Consider the following 12,749-nt stretch of genomic DNA (forward strand, 5'->3'; position numbering starts at 1 on the left):
TTCTGTAAAATAGACTTATGTTGATGTAACCCAGACAAGCCTAAAATATCAAACGATGAAGTTTTGAATATGGAGTCCATGGTAATTCTGCTATCGACTTTTGTGGCTCACCTCAGAACTTATAAATTTTAACTTTATAAAATTTATAAGTTTGTAATGATTACATATTTCCTGTCACATTTAAAAAATACAGTATGACATGTGCTTTGGTACAGAAAACAAGTAAAACCTTTGCAATACTTATAACCAACAAAATTCACATTTAATCAAAGGGGTGCTGGCAGGATGTTTTTGTAGCCTGGTCATGTATCAAGGAAGGTACTTTTTCACTCAGGTGTAGAAGATGAGACTGAAACTCAGGAAACTTTTGTTTTATTCCTGATTATGCCACTGATGAGCTTAGAACCTCATGTACTAATATGGTATTTCCCCAAATCATTAAATAACTTCCTCATATATTCCCCCCGTCAGATATTGTACAGTCCCCAGTGGAGAGACAGAAATGCTGTACCCATTTTCCTCATTACAACTTGGGTAAGATGCATTTTCCCAACTTCTGGGGTTTTCAACAAAAATCCCTCTCTAGATTGCAAATAACACTGAAGTTTCTCAGTAAGTCAAACCAGTGCTACAGGTAATTTACGGAGTTGGCAATCTAGCTCTCTCTCTACCCATCACCTTTGTTTGGAACTCAATCCTAGAACCATGGAGTTCACTTAGCAGGTAAGACTAGTTTCTCTTCCTCTGGGAGAGTCTCTGAAATATCAAATAAAAGTGAATGAACACTAACTCTTACTGTACTTTCTAATCACATATTCCTTACAGTCTAAGCAGCCTTCTTGCTATACACAAGATTTTTTTAACATGTTAGAAATTATATCACAGAACAAGTGTTCATTGTAAACATGTTTTACTACTTTCATACTTTGCAACTCTCTACTAGATTTTCACAAACACTATATCCACATGTAATACATTACTGACAAAGATGACAGTGTTGGCTATAAAAATGTCTCTTTTGTTTCAAAATATCACCTTTGTCAGTTTTGCTGCTCTAACCACTACATACAGGAAAAACATTTACTGTGTTAATACTGACCTACTAGGGAAATAGAAATACATGTCTTTTTTATTTTTCCACATGCTACATTTCCAGAAAAAAAATCTTACCTGAAATCCAGAAACCAGGATCTTGCACTTTCTTGCACTGGCTTGCACTTTCACAAGACCAGCAGCTGGCATAAACTGGCAGAGCTCCAATAGAGTCAAACAGGGTTTATGAGATGAAAGTGCATTCCTTACTGAAGTAGCCAATTCAAATCAAAAATAGATACTTGAAAAAGAACTATTTGAAAAAAATAGTTACTAAGAAGTAACCATTCATTTAAAGAGAAATACTTTACAGTTGAGCTTTTAAATTCTGCAAAGAGAACAAATTCATCCATGTTCTCCAATAGGAAGGTAATTAGGGCACAGAAAGTGAAATCTTCATTGAATTACTGGCCTCACTGAAGTCAGCTATAATAATTCCTTGATTTTGTAAGAATTTCACCTGATTAGGAAAACACTTTTGGCCCAAATGCTAGTGAGCAGTGGTTCTGTACCTAACTGCAGACAGCTGTAAGTGGTGCTCATCTTCAGTTAGTCAATTTTGGGACTGATTCTGTGTAATGCTTCAAGTGTTTAACATTGATGATCCACATGATGGAACAGAAAAAGCCCTCCTGAGGTTCATGGAGAGACACCCAGCTGGGGCAAGCAGTTGATACACCAGGCAGCCATTCATGACAATCTCAAAAAACTGGAGGAGTGGGCTGACAGAAACCTTGTGAAGTTTAGCAAGAAGTGCAGAGTCCTCTACCTGAGATGAATTAGCAAGATCACAGCCAGCAGGTACAGGAATGTGATTATTCCCCTTGGCACTCACAAAGCCACATATGAAATAACACGGCTCTGGGTTTGGGCCCCCAGTACACAGAGAAAGATCAACAAACTGGAGTCTGTTCAACTTTTATACTTACAGCATTGACAGCCTAAATTTCCATGAGCAATCTTGACTCATTTATATTTTACAGAGAGAAAAAGGCATTTCTCAAACTGTAATTCACATCACCCTGAGGTAAACATTTAAGGTGAATCAAGATCTGGGAGTACTTGTTCCTCTCCAATGACTTCAAAAGGATTTCATACAAATTTCTCAGATACAAATAGCCCCGTTTGACTCATCTAACACTGTCACCACCAAAGTGTCTTGCATTACACCTGAAAAAAGAGAGATTATTTACAAGATAAATAGCAGCATAATGTCTGAACTCCACTTTTTATCCAGTTTTGAACAAAGGTAAACATAGCAACCACAGAGCTGATCTCAAAATTTATGCTTGGGATAAGAAGCAAATATTAAGCTCAAATACAATTGTACTTTTCTCCTTGAGATGAAAAAATGTATTCAAATTCCAGTTATAAAGAAAAAACTAAGGAGTGCAAACGTAACAATATTCAGGAATTATGTTTGTAACATTAATTACATAGATAAAATTATTTGCATGAACTCTTACCATGGCAGCAGAGAACTCTTATTAGAGTTCTGAAAAATCTTATCTGCATGTCTATTGATTTCTAAGACAGTGAGTGTAGGGTTTCTGTATCTCATCTATTTATAGGGTCTTTAAGACCGTTAAGAGATTTTTTAAAAAAGACGCACAAGCCATTTAGTGCATGTAATCTCTTTACCATTTCTGCAAATTCCATGTTGTTTGTAGATTTGTAACTGTGAGGACACAGCTGCAAATCCTCTCCCTAGCCATTGCATTACACCCAGCAATGTGCTGGGTACTAGTGCTCTAATCTGAGGAATCGTTGCCTGTTCTTAAAAATCATGTCCAATGCATTGGCACAGGTAAAACATGTTACCACCTGCCAGCAGGACCAGAAGTTGCCAAAGCTTCCAGAATTCCTCTATTACTCCCACTGCACACATGAAAACACATTAGAGTGAAAGTGTGAGGTTATCAGGATCACCTGAAGCATCAAACGTAAATATCACACTGACTGAACTGAACTGCTGAAAACGTGCCTGGAGGCACTGCTGCATAATTTGACCTTGGCATCAGGTTGCATGTCTTGAAAACAGGGATGGACTGATTAAAACTTTGACCAAAACTATGTCATCAACATCTCAGACTGTGGGACACTAATATCTGAACCAGCTAAAGGAACAGAGACAGTTTATAATCTCCCACAGTTCCCACTCTGACATGTCCATATTAAAACAAGATCATTGTACCATTTCTCCCCAAGCATCCTGGTTCATATGAAAAGGAAACTGTCATGGGGAAACTGTAGTGCACCGCAGGCAAGAGGAAAGGGACACCAAGAGCGCAGGACTCATCCCAGGTATCTCAAGAAGCACTCAAAACAGAGATGGTAAAGTGCATAAAGGCCAAGATTCGTCTCAGGAGAACAAATTGTTCTGCCCTACCCCAAGAACCAACAGTCATCAGGATAATCCTGCAGGTCTCAGGTACAGGATAGTCACATCTCAAATGTCTAGTATCGTACCTGGATCACTTCTGTAAAACCTACATTTTGCTTACAGTTTGCTGCCTTTTGCTATACCTAGTGAAAAGACTACAAGTTCAGCAGTAGAGCCATTTTTACCTACCACACAGAGGTGCTTTCTGTCCATGCAGATTTCAGTTTCTTTCACATCCTCAGACCAAGCTACAACTACACAAGTGGGATATGTTAAGTAACTCAAATCATATTCAGAGTTGGCAGAAAGTTAATCAGTTTGAGGGAAGAGCACTTTTTTTGCATGCCAATGCTCCTAGCATTGGAGATAACATGAAGAAATATAGTAAAATATAAATTATTTCATAGAATGTAGCTACATTTCTATCACTGCAGCACACACAATCACATCTGAGCCATGCCTAAATTACTAAGCTATGATAATGCTGGCAGTGGAACTGCCGTAACACCAAGCACGCTGCATGTTTAATAGCCATCCTTCTCTGGAGGAATTAGTAGCATTGGAACTCTAACTTCCATTTGCCTGATAACTACTATGACAGCCTAACAGATGTACAATATGCTGAGCATAAATAAGGAGCAACTCCCTGTAAGATCTTCCAGGATGCTTTATGTTTTGAGATCATTCAAAAGGAGAAAACAAAATGAAGATCACACCAATTTATTTCCATATGATTCTGCAGGTCATCTTCAAAAACTTCAAACATTACTGAAAGGGGTTTTAACAAATTCAACGTGGAAACTTTGACATTTCCCCCGACAAGAAAAATTATAAGGATGTGACAATATGTGATTAATATTGTACTAAATACTAAATTTTGATAACAATATTTAAGCAGATTTTCTAATAAATAAAATGAAAAAAGCTTGTATGTCAAAGGTAAATCTAGCCCAAGATACCCTTTTGAGTACAACTGTCACAGGTTCCACCATTTCTTTTAGTTCACACACAAACCCTTAGGTGTGAGGAGTACATTTTCACTTTAGCTGATTGCTGCTGTTTGTCCAAATCACAAGGCTACCATCAATCAGAAAAGAATATAATTTAATGCCTAGAGGTAGTAAGAAACAATTTAATGGAAGACATTTTTCTTTTCCTTGTGAAATGTCTGTAATAAATTACCCACTCTGGGCAAAACTATTCATGAATGACAATGTATCACCAGGCTTGCTTCAATATAAGAAAACCTTTCACACTGTGGAATAGTAAATACCTGTTTGGGGATATTAAATAAGATTGTCTAACTACTAATGAGTTTGCTGTCAGAAAAGAAAGAATCCAGTATCTAAATTTTGTCTGTAGAAAGAGCATGAAGAACCTCCAAGACACAAGGGATACAGCCACCATCTATGGTCATGTAACACAATCATGATTGCATCACAAGTACAGCTTGTATGGATTTGCAAAATGTATTTTGCACAGATTTTGGTAACTGTGCAAAGCCACAAGCCTTAGAGCAAAGAGCCTTAGAGACATGTCAAAAGGCAATTCCACATTTGTCTGAAAATCCATATACTGGTGATCTAACTGAAATATGTGAGCTACAAGAATATGTTGGTTGTGTAACCACAGATGGAGGCCTGACGAGTTCAGAACACTTGACAAAGAGGTCCTTGCAGTAACTCTTATCTGCCATGGATACAGTCAAGATTATTTTAATAGCTATTTAAATATATATATATATATATAGACATGCAGTTTTCTTTTCATCCCTGCAAAACGCAACAAAAACATACAATCTTTGCAGTGTACAAATGCAAGGCATCAAATTATTAACTGTTATTCTTCCATGGCATTATTATGGGATGCTTTCAACAGGCACTGGTTGTGCTTATGACATTTGCTAGTTAGTGGCCAGACACCATGAAGGACATGGTCAATTTGCAGCAGGCCCATTCCTTACAGCTGAAGAAGGTGCAGAATTCTGAAGTCTCACCTTCCCATTACTCTAAGAAAGAGCCAGTGAAAAAGTAAATGCAAACCACAGAGTTGAAAGACCCTTCAGTAGACTGAAGATGATTTACTCTTCCCTGATAAAAATCAACCTAGGACACAGCAGCATTTTATGATTACAATTCCACCTCAAACTGTGCTTAGATGTGAAGATTTTTTCCTTCTAAGTGTAGGGAGATCATCATGGAAACTGTTACGTTTTCCAGATGATACCAGACCTTGTCCAGCTGGCTTAGTTTCTCTTAACTGGAAGAAGTTCTTACCTGCCTCAAAGTGGTGTGAAGAAGCAAGGTAGCACAGCAGTGCACAGATGAAAGGTGGCAAAAAGTAATACATGCCACTAACCACTCCCCCCACACACTTAAAATTCTTCTGTACCTAACAACCATCTGCCAGCTGTGAAAAGAAAATAGGTACTAGTCCAGTTAGTAATACACAGTCTGATTCGTGACTAAATAATTAGGATATGCCACTTGTATACACAAATCAGTGACGGAAAAGTTTGATCAAGGAAGAAAAATAGTAAGATACTGATGTTACCATGTATCCTGTCACTTTTCAGACAGGATTAAAAGCCAAAGCCAATTCCACAGGAAACTCAGAAATTGATTTAGTGTACTAACATTAAATAAGTTTGAATGGTTGCAGTGTCATAGGGAAAGATGGAAAATAAGTAAGAAGAGGAACAGAAGCAATTTCTGTAGTTAGCTTCATTTGCCTCGTGTTTGCTTCATCTAAGTCACACCTTGAAACAGGACCACCACTTTATGCCTAAAATTGATGGCTTTCCCCAGAGTTTCACTTTCAAGCACATGCTACTACTACACCTCCAGCATTTCAGGTCAGAGCTGGGAGTACAGTCTTGCCCTCAGCACAGCGATTGAGAGCAATGTGCAAAATCTGGCCCTGATTTGAGTTCCAGTAAAAATTGTCAAACACAAAGTTCAGCTGTCTAAGGACAAGTCCCAGGTGTTTTGTTCAAGTAAAGCGTGGATGATCTTGACCTCTCAAGAAAACTAAATGTAACATTCATATCACAGGCTAGTCACAAAAACAGCATTCCTACAAAAATAGTAGTAGCTATTTTTTTTGATCAAACTGTACCTATCGAGTAGGTAGGAGCTGGGTCTCAGCTAAATTGTACAAAATTTCCCCAGAACCATGGAGTATTGCAAAATGTGAATTTTTAACCACAAATAATTTTTAGAAATGACATCATAGATGTTAAATTTGGCATTTCTCCACACTTTCTCTGAGTTAAAAGAACTGAGAAATTTTTTTGAACTTCACATTGATGTAGAACTTCTAGGAAAATTGATTGTTTTTAATATATTGAACCTGCCTGAAGCTATGAATTAAGGTTAACCAATAAAAAAAATTTAAAAAGTCAGTATCATGGTCAGAAAAATTCTTCAGCAGTTTCAGAATGATCCCTTTAGCAAAGCTTCAGATAAATTCCTCCTCAAAAATAACTGGAGAGGCAACATATCTAAGATAAATAATGCCTGTTACAGGTTTGCATCTATAAAACCTCCCTTTTTAGCCGTACAAAAAAACCCTCTTATATGTTACCTAGTTATTTGCATCCTCCTGAGTTAAAGACCTATTTTGGAATACCTTGTGTTGCCAGTGACATGGGCTTTAGTGCCACTCAGTGTTCAAATGACACAACTGCAGGAAGCTGCTGTACCAGGGCACCCAGTAGCATGATATGTGGTGGAATGATACTTTACTAATATGTAGAAAATAGCTGAGTTTTAGAAGAGAGACTGATGTTGATCCATCATTTGATCTCATCTGCAACCTCAATACTTCTATTTTGGAAAAGCATAAAAGCCACAGTGGGGTTTTCAGGGGAACTGGATGTTCAGCATGAAGTGACACATGAACAGGTAAACTGTCATGGCCATAAAAAGTAAAGAAATCATCAGCAGAGAGGAAGGGATAGTAAAAAAAGTTTTCAGGACATAGGAGAAGAGACCGAGAAAGTGAGAAGAGACTGAGAAAACAAGAAGAGACATTCAGCAAACACATGCAAGCAAGAGGACAAAGTGAACACAAATAGAACGGTGCAATGAAGTGAGCTATTAGGAGCTGTCAGGCAGGCTATCACTGCCTTGTGGCTTACCTGGGCAAAAACTCATCTTCACCAAAATACAAATCCTGAATTCAGCCTAAGGGATAAGAAGCAATCCCATATACTATATTATTTTATTCTGCCTCTTTCTCCTTCCTGGTTCACATTAATTATTTTTGTTATTTGGGGATGGGTCTTTTTTTTTTTTTACCTAAAAAACCCCTCAGAGAATACACTTTTGAAACACCTTGCCAAAATAAAGGTTCTACTATCAAGGTCCTTTCTAAGTGAAAAGCAAACAAACAAATTGCAGAGGACAATAATACATTATCAGTTCCATCAATGGTGATTTCCACAAAGAGAAATATCTTAGAAGAACTTTCCATAACATAAATAGAAGTTATAATCAGACAAAGTAAGATATCCTCCCAGGACAATAAATATCAGAAAATTGAAACCATAAACACAAACTAAATTTGAGTAGGAGATGCTGCTTATTGTGAAGGAAAAACACTGTTTGTCCAAACAGAATGAGATGAAGCTAAGAAATGTACTGAGAATCAAGCAAGCCAAGATGATCATCAAATACCAGAAACAGAAACCACATTTTGCACAGGGATGCTAACACTGTCCACAGAGGGACATTACCATACCAGGTCCTGCCAGCCTCACCTGGCCTACACAAACACTAATGCTGACAAGTGGTGAAACACCCAAGGGCTGTATTATGAAAACTATCATTTATAACACGCAAAGACAGCATTATCACACACAACAGCTAGTATGTGACATCACAATAAAGACAATTCCTTTAGCAGATTAAGCCCTCAAAAAATTACCAATCTCAGAAACACAGAAGACCACAGAGTCCCCCTCGGCCAGCCTGAGGACAACACATGTCTAGCAGAGGAGATGGGTTGTTGCAGTATGGCATCACAAAAGGGTGCTGAAGGAACACAAACTGTTTGAGGCTTGTATTCTCTTTTCTGCTTGAATTTATGTAAAATCTCTAATGAATAGAAGTTAATTAGCTACATTTAAGACTGATATACAACTACAGCCATAGGGAATAAACAGGTTCACCAGCTGCTATATTACTTCAACTACACTGTAAATTGCTGCGTGCTATTAACATGCTCTCCTGGCTTCAATAAAGAAAATCTTATTGAAATCAGTAGCACACATTTCCCATTTCAGTGAGACATTGCAAAATTAAAATGATATGTAGTAAAAACAATATGTGTGAGCCACCTGCTTACTGTATGATAGAATAGATTGGCATAGAATGACAGCTGCTGCACAGCCAACATTTCAGATACTGTACTACCTTGCCAACTGGACTTAAATTCACACACGATTTCCTTGACTAGCACTGAATGAATTTTTGCTGCTATAAATATGCATTGGCAATTGTGATGAATCATCCTGGATACTAAGGGTCACTGTTAATTCAAATACATCAAGAACTGTATCCAGTGCAAAAAGCCACCAGAACAAATATTGATGAGTCTGGACTGTTTTGATGACCTACATGTAAAGAACATGTCTTGACCCACAGTAAAGTGTTGCCAATAATGAAGATAACTCCTGCAGAGCTTGATGGATACTCATTGAGTATCCACAAAATGCTCAGTGTTAAAAGAACTAATAATCAATCTTCACACTAGCCTGGAGTCCATAAGAGTTACCACGATCAAGACCTTACAGCCTTATTTAGGTCCCTAGAGCCAGATTCAGATAGCCTAAACTTCCTAAGTTCTTACACCTATCCTAGGGCTATTCTACATCTGCATTTTGGTTTTAGCAGACTTGAGGCAGGTCTCAGCTTTACTCCAGAGCTGGGCTTTCTGAATCCATTTTCAGGCTCATGTGGTTCCCAGCATTGCTCAGGCACAGGAGCTTAGTGAAAGGCAGGCTCCTTGATGTTGCTTCTAATTCCCATTGATTTCAATTAGAGCCATGTGTCTAATTATGTTTGCAGATCTGTTTTTGCTGGTTTTATATTAAGGGGATGCCTAGAAACAGTAAATGTTTCTTTTAATCTAACTTTCTATGCTGGCAGCTTATGTCTGAAGTCAGTGCTGACAGGAGTTCTAACAAGGAACCACTGCTTTAGATTTCCCTGATAATAAAATCTTTGCATATATAATAATAAATACTCTGTGTTGGAATGGGAAATAATTTTATAAGGATGAATATGATTTGCAGGTCTTCAACAAGCAACAATACTGTAGTGTTCATAAAAGGCCAGGTTTGGGGGGTAAAATCAGTAATCTATTTTAACCAATTCAAATGCCAATATCCCATCTGCTAAGTCTCTTTATTTTATATCAGTCTGCCATTTTCTCTTAGTGGTAGCATCAATAAACATTGTTGGTAATCATCTGCTTGTGCTCTAATGTGGCATATTCAGTTTCATTGAACAAAGCCAGGCTGAAGATCCCCGAAGGAAAACAAAAGTGAGTTGTTTAGTTGTGATTCAGACCCACATCTCTGATTTAAGAATGACTCAAGTGGCATCATCACCAAACCTGAACACAAATAGTTTTTATCATATACAAAGCTAAATGCTAATAGCAGCTATGTTTTATTTATTCCAAAGAATTTTTCAATTACATGGGTTTTTTTCCTCATTTTGCCAAGTGCAGTGGAACATTTCAAAAAAGCCATCAATCTGAGGAGTTCGCTAAAAACAGTATTTGTATCTGACGATGTGTAACAGGATTCCAGCTGGAGAACAACACTTTGATTTAAGAACGGGTTTGTTTTGCTTTCTCTAATTTCAGATAGATTTGGAATGCACAGAGATGAAAGGCTGGATAAGTAAGCCTAGATTCAGGCTTCTCTTAGCCAGTATTTGGCAAAAAATTCCCAAGTACATCTAGTTCATTCACGGTCTGCAGCCAGAGATAACCTGAAACACTATTACAAAGGCAGGTTTTGCTTCTCTGGCATTGTAAAATTACAGTTACAATAATGTAAGTAATCACAACCATTCATGGGTAAAATGGGTCTGATAATTGGTGGTGAAGGGAATTACAACAGGCCACTTACTCTGAGAAACTTGGAGATGATATGCCCAGGCTTCCACAGTAACTTCAAAGCCTCACAGTTTTTGAGTTTCCATCAGGATTTTTGGGTTTCTAACAGGAACAAGTCAACAAGAAGCTTGTGTCCTTCAGCCTTAAGAGGCTTATCAGTAAGACAGGGAAGATCTAAAACTGTCCAGTTATGAGATCAACTTGACACACAGGTTAGCATAAAGGTGAAAGCTGGAATACCAGCCTAGAAAGGAATCCTAGGGGAACCGGCTACGTTTCTTGACATTTCTTGCTTCTTCCAACAAACTACTTTCCAAAAAATCTGCATTCTCTGATACAAAAATGTTCCATTACAGATTACTGTCAGGACAGGCAGCTTGTCTCATGGGTCACCAGTCCCTGAACAGCCCTATGCTCCTGGAGGTGCACAGACAGAGATGGAGGACACAGAACTCAGCACCACTGAGGACCAGGACTGCCAGGGCAGCTGGAACAGGGCTATAAACCTGCCTGCTCACAGGGAGTCAATTAGGCTAGTTCTGCCATCAAGATAGACCCTGTAAAAGATAAGATTCTCATTCCTATAAGCTAATATTGTACCCTGCCCTGGCATTGTAATGGAAACGGCTGTGCTTTCTGAAGACATCATCTTTGACATGAGACATAAAACCACACATGTTTGTCATTTCTATATTTAACATGCCGATGTTGAGTTTGGGGAGGAAACAGTAGCTTCTGCTAACACAGATCAGAAATGTCTTTTTGGAGGTGGCATGTAAAACCATATCCTCAGAAAAGATGTTTAGCTATTAGTGAAAATTCTGATGTTACCATGGCTCTCCCAAGTGACTAGAACTCACTTTTCAAAGGAAAGACCACAAAAGTACAAATATACTAAGTTTACAGATTATATTCTTGTACATTTTTATGGTCATCAATGACAAAAAAATCTATGACCTCAGCAGAGAACTGTTGATAAGGTATTAAAATCACCTAAGCAATCAAAAAATATAAATATAAAAATAAATATAATTTATTCTTCAAATAATACTATTTCCTATAACATTTATGTTGCGAATTATGCTTATATGTTAAGCATCTAGTTGTCTAAGATGCTTAGACTTCTATGCACACAAAGATCAAAAAATACCAACCACTGGAAAAAATGGAAATTTACTTGTAATTTTGTGATTAAAATGTTCAAATATTGTTCATATTATGTAATTAATTCTGTAGGCATGGCTTGATCGAATACAACATAACAGATTATTTGGAGAACAGGCACTGGCAAACCTGCTGCAGTCCCAGCTGGCCTTCTGCCTGAGCTATACACTTTTTGTGCAAGAAATAAATTCTGCTTTAAAATGTTAGACGGGTCTGAGATTATTATTTGGCAGTGTCACCTACATTGATGTCCACACACAATGACACAGCTGCAGGAAACACAGGAGCAGGAAGGGTCAGCTGTGGCAGCAATCCCCACTGTAGGGACTGCTACCACCCAGGGAGGCTCCAGGAGTCACCAGAGGGAATGGCAATTTGTGCCAGGAAAACAGCAGTAACACTTTCTCCCCATCCCCTCCCTGGTGAAATGAATAGACCATTAGAAGCCAGAAGAGAAATCTATATTAAGATACTGCTAATGTTCTAACAAAGCGACACAAACAAGTTACACCTCTAACAACTCACCTTCTTCCTACTCTAGGTATTTATAGCAATATCTAGAATTTTACTGATATACCACAGTCTATTAATTGTGCTCTTCCCCCTGCCACTCCCCCCCAAAAAAGCAGGATAAACAAGGGACAAAGCGAAATTTTTAAAATAGAATTTCCTCACCTCGGTTTATTTAAGTTAGATATTTAGGACTGAGCTTATCAAGCCAACTGGTGGGCATCCTGCACATGGCATAGCACCTAGCACCGTCTCCCTGCATGTGCTGAATCATGGCGACTGATTTTACAAGAGCCAGTGATAGATTCAAATATCAGAGAGCAGAAACAAGCCTTTCATTATGACAGTCTCTTAAATAGAAAGTTGTTAATAAACTAAGTAAAAAAACAATTGACTGATTATTAAATGACCTTAGAATTAAATTTGCTGTTACTATACTTGAGCTAGAGCAGCACAAGTAAATATCTCT

Source organism: Pseudopipra pipra, chromosome 7 (genome assembly GCF_036250125.1).
Source record: "Pseudopipra pipra isolate bDixPip1 chromosome 7, bDixPip1.hap1, whole genome shotgun sequence".
NCBI classification, from domain to species: Eukaryota; Metazoa; Chordata; class Aves; order Passeriformes; family Pipridae; genus Pseudopipra; species Pseudopipra pipra.